Source organism: Echinops telfairi, unplaced genomic scaffold, assembly GCF_000313985.2.
Source record: "Echinops telfairi isolate 266 unplaced genomic scaffold, ASM31398v2 ScPeMD7_2573;HRSCAF=3158, whole genome shotgun sequence".
NCBI lineage: Eukaryota > Metazoa > Chordata > Mammalia > Afrosoricida > Tenrecidae > Echinops > Echinops telfairi.
In genome coordinates, this window is record NW_022106471.1 from 7,448,620 (window position 1) to 7,454,082 (window position 5,463).

Sequence of the window (5,463 nt, forward strand, 5' to 3'; positions counted from 1 at the left end):
GCTAAAGCTGGGAAGGCCGGTTTATCTTTTCTCAGGAATCATTTGTCCATCATCTGAACTGCTGAAGTGAGCACCAGTGTTTGGTTTCTCGGTTTCAGAAACCCTGGCACTGCTGAGGCACTCTAGGCAGTGGTTACGGGTTGGGTGGCTTGAAACCACCAGCTGCTCCTGGAGAGAAAGACCAGGCTTTCTACTCCCTGAGTAGAAAGCGTTACAGTCTAGAGCGCCCGCCCGCCCGCCCGCAGGGATAGGGCTACTCTGTCCTGTAGGGACACACTGAGTGGCCACGGACCCACCGGTGGCAGTAAGGGAGCACCATGTAAGTTGTGCTCACACACATTGCCGTTTAGGGTTTAGAATCCAGCCAGCCTCTGCCCCTCCCACTTCCCCACAGTCAATGGGCATGGAGTGAGGATGGCAGGGCCATTGGTTAGCATGTCCACCCCCACATCCACCAGGTGAGACCACCGCCTGGAGGGAGGGAGCTATGCTGATGCGTGGGACAGAGGGGGAGGGGGAGCATATCTGAACAGCAGCTACAGCAGGTCTGACTAGTTCTGAGTGCCGAGGGGCAGCTTTGTTTCTCTATGGTAACTTCTGGTAGCAGTAAACTTCAAGTTCCTAAAAGTATTTCATGTCTGCATTACTATCTTTTTGTCTTTATGCAGAAAGCCTGTAGCTTTGTAGAGTTACTAATTAATTCTAAGACACTGGGCCAAAAAGCAAATACACAGACACACAGACACACACACACACTTTAAGCCGCTAAATGCAATATTTATGCTTCCAAGACTCTTACAGAAGGGTCATGATATTATATACAATCACTTTTAGGGTGGCCTGTATGAACTTGTCGGGCAGAAGTACAATGTACGACTTGAGTGTGCCGGGGTCAACAAATGAAATGGTGTCACTTTGCTGTAGATGAGCCTCTAGCAATCCTCTCTGGCTGGCTGCTTATCATTCCACCCCACGCAGCCTGCTGAGGACCCCACCCTTGTGTTGAGAAGTGTGGCCTAAATGCAAGGAATCTGAAAGTCCCGAGGACATTCTTCCCCAAAGGGAGAGTGAGTAACGAGTGGCAACTGCTTTGCACGGATCTTCCCACGTTATTATACCTGCTGCATATTTGCCTTCCAGATTTCTTAACTTTTTGAGGCCGTTCCTTGTGCTGTATGCTGTGGCCCAACTGGTGTCCTAGATGACAGGACAGCACGCAAGGCCACCAGGTATAGATAGATATCTGGGCACCCTGGTTGATAGCAGAGGGAGAACTGCCTGCCTCTCTATGATTTTTGGTTGTCCTTCTCTGGAGAGTAGTCAAAAATAAACTTGCCTTTTTGGTTTTGCCTTACCATAGCCAGAACAGTGAAATGGATTTCACCTGGCAATGGTGCTCAACTGTCTGATCCGAAGGAGGTTGCATTACAAATCCAAAATGTGAATGCCTCAGTTGACCCTGCCTTTGTAAATACAGCTTCTGAAAAAAGGGTGGTGCCTGGGTGGAATCATATTGTGAGATCACTTAGTTGGGTAGGTCGGAGAAAGTCTTTTCTTAAAGATCTTGAAATGGACGTTCTAAGAGTTTGTGTCCTTCAAAAATACACATTCACTCCATTCAGTGCAATACTCTGATTATTTTGATTTTTTTTATTAGATGATTTTGCATAAAGTAAAATCATCAACACATGGAAATCTTACGTGAGAGAAGCATTTTTATCTCAAAATAACATCAAAGTAATTATTTTAAAAGTCAAATCCCTTACCTACTCACAAAGTATCCTATACTGACCCCCAACTTAAGTTTGTAACCTCATAGCCATTTTTATACCTCATGACTTATTCAAGTAATTAAAGTTCAAATTGGGTTGGTAGAACCTTAATACTGGCTTGTCTGATTCTTTGAAGTCAATAAAATACATTTTTGAACATGTGTGCTGCTTTCATAGAACGTTTCTTCCCCTTTGTGAGTCTCAAATATATCAGCTATAGCTTTAAGTTTTTGGAATCGTGGCTTACTGTAGAGCTAAGATACCTTCCTGCTCTTAAGGAAGCCAGATTTACACCATCCGAGTTTAGTTTTACTCACTTAGTAAATAAAGAAATAATGTTTCTAATTGCCTTCTCCAGACTGAATGTGAAAGTTAAAAGATGAAGTATGGATATTGTGTATTTGTGAAGACGTTTTTGTAGCATGTCTTCCTTTAAGTGGAACTCTGAGAAGCAAAGAAAATTAAAAGCCAATCATAACGTTTAAGAAGTAACACTCCATACAAAACATTTTCTGATGTAGCAGCTTGCTTTTTATTTCTTTTAGTAGTAGGTAATAGTTAGCTATCAAACCTTGGAGGCAACCTTTTGTTTTAACTAAGATACAATTTTGCCATGTCCAGAATTGTTCTACAAATTACATTTACCTGATGTAGCGTGGCTGTTTTAGCTATCTAATGATCCTGGTTTTTAAAGAGCTGCCATATTTTTCGCAAAGGCTTTGGTCGCTAAGCAAAGCCTTTTTAAAAAAATCTCTGACACTGTTATTATTAAGGGTCTCTAGTGTGAGGGGAAAAACAAAGTATCTTTGGGGAAAAGATGGTACTAGAGAGTTGAAACAAGAGTCTCATCCAAGCAATTATAAATGCAGGAGGAAATAAAATATTTCCCCTATGCATGGAAAATTGGGGAGGGGGCTGACACAGTCTTACCAGAGAGAAATTTAAATCTAAGAATTCCTCACCAGCTTGTTAATGAGGCTTTAGATTCTGAATGGAAAAGATGTTTTCGGACACCAAATTAGCATAAAGTAGCATGGTGATGTGTATAATTATTATAATAGTATTATGATATGTTCTGGTTACCAGCCTTCAAAGGAAAGGGTTCATGATACAGCTCATCAGTTATCAACACTGTTATTGAACACACAGCATAAAACCTGGTAATTTGAATAGAAAGGATTTCAACAAGTTGTTTGTTACATAGTAACTGACTTCATTATCTCTAAGGTTAACTGTGTTACATTTTACAATTAAATGGCTCCTCCCAGCACCCTTTATGAAAACTTTTCCCACCGAAGTGCCTGAAGCAGTATCTGTTCAGTGTGGCTGTAATTGGCTGTAGTGAGAAGCAGTGAAATTACTGACGGCAGCTTCTATACTAGTTTTTAAAGATTTTTGGTGCAAACTTGAGACTCTGACAGTCCCTGGAGGAACCACACTGGAAATTCTTAACTGTTGATTTGTCCTCCGTGTGTGTGTGTGTGTGTGTGTGTGTGTGTGTGTGTGTGTAGGCGGGTTTCTCACCACAGGAATCCTCTTCGGATTTTGACCCATAGCATTAACTTCTAATATGGGCACCAACCTTTCCTACCCACAATGTGTCCAGAGGGTGAACCATAGCTTTATAATTTAGTTGAGAGAGAGAGAGAGATCTGTTGGTAGAAATTTCAGGGAGGGACCTAACTCGAGGGGTGCCTTGTTGCGCGCCCTGCCCCCTCGTGGCTGGTTTTGTCTTACAGTCTTGCAGCGCTTAAAGGGAGTTCCTGCTCGTACTGGGCATGCTTGTTTACACAGAGCATTCATAGCTTTCCTCTGTATTTAAAAAAGAAAAAGTCAAGTCATCATAATAGTTCTCAATGATTGGCACATATTATCCATTAGACATTTGTGGGGGGTTTTTAACCTGTAGAAATGTGAAAATGTGTATCAATGTGTTATTTGCTTTAACTCTTTTATTACGGAAAATTCTAACCATCCTCTAGTAGTCTAAAGGAAAGCACACAGTGCCCTCAGCACCCAGCATCCCCGGTTACCCACACTGTCCATCCTGTTTTAGCTGCCCCTCCTCCTCCTCTGGAGGATAGTCTACAGCTATCACACTGTTAGACTTAAATTGAGAACTGAACAATTCTTCTCTTGCCTTTAATTATATGTGCGGTGCTCTTAGTTGAACTCGGAGGTAAAATGTGAAAACCGTTTGTTTCTATTGTCTCTGGAAGAAGGCAAGGCGGCTGTTCCTAAGGGTTAAGATTAAAACCTAAAGTTCCCAACAACAGAGGGTCAATAAAGATGGGATATTAGAAACTTTACACTGCACAGTTACTTTCCTAAAAGCCTATTTTTCTTTCCAGATGTTTATTAACAAGGCCATAATTTATTCCAAAGAAATATTTACTTGAACCATTCCTTCCCAGAGTTTGACTCGATTTTGCTTATTAAATTCCATTCTCTGTCAACATTTAAAGATTTTATTACTCTCTTCTCCCAGAAATTATCTTCTGTGACCAGCGTGTAAGGCTCCCGAGGAAGCTGGACTTCCATCAGGAACCACCTCGAACCCTAAAAACGATTTCATTTATGTGGCGGTGAACTCCCCGACCCACTCTAGTGATCGATCGGAGCTCCCAGGCTTGGAGGGGAAAGCGGAGAGGCCAGTGGCCTCCGGTGGTGTCAGCACGCGGTGTCTGCTGGGGACCCTGGTGCACAGCCCCTCGGGCCTGGGGTGGGGGGAGGGGCTTGAGGCGGCACCGGGACGCAAACAGGGGTGTCGGGTTACTGGCGGCGCAGACGATCTCGGGAGCACAGTAACCGGCCTGACGGAGTGACTGGCTGGCTTTATAATTACATTGCTGATTTGTTAGGCAAGACGCTGTCTTACTTACCAATTAGCACGAATGTTCATGTTAATGCAGGCACCTGAGAAATCCTGGGTGAGCTTTGGGGGGTGGAGTCTGTGTCTGGGTGCGTGTCCCCCCACTTGTTGGCTTCCGGGGTTCTGCCCCTAGAGCTCGCCTTTGTCTTCTGGAGTCCGGGCCCTGTCTGTAGACTGGTGCTGCCCTGCAGCCCTTCCCTTCCCGGCTGCGGGCCCCTCCACCCCCCTCTCCAGCATCACCTACCTGGTCCCTTTCAGGGAAGCGCACCCGTTCACGTACACGCTTCTTGTTGCTCCTTGGATGGACCATGGGCTCTATCAGATTCCTTAGTCACGGGTGTCTTTGAAGTAATATTTTATCTGTGTTGAAAGGCTCTGAGCAAGCCCGCTTCTCCTTCCTGCTGGGGACTTGCTGTGTCACTTGCCTGGCAGCAGCCTGTGGAGAAGAAGCCACAGAGGCTCTAGAGTTTTTCTTACTGCGTCTTCGGAGGGGCGTGTGGGAGGGGTCTTCTCCAGGGCAGGATCTGAAGCCAGACTGGTGGGGGTGGTGGAGAGGAGACTTCTCTGTGTGCTCAGGCGCTGTCGCAGTGTCACGTTTGGCCCAGCTTTGTACCCCATGCCTTTGTCACAGTCATTTTGCCCAGGGCACTTCTTTCTTCCACCACTGCCCCCCACAGAAACTGAAGGTGGCTCTTTCTACCTTCCGGGCTGTGGGGTTTGGCTGCACTGAGTGTCTGTGGCGAACTAGCCTCAGCTAACCTTTTAAGACACTGGTCATATGTCTTCTCTTACTTTTTTGTTGGTTCTCTGTGCTGAGAC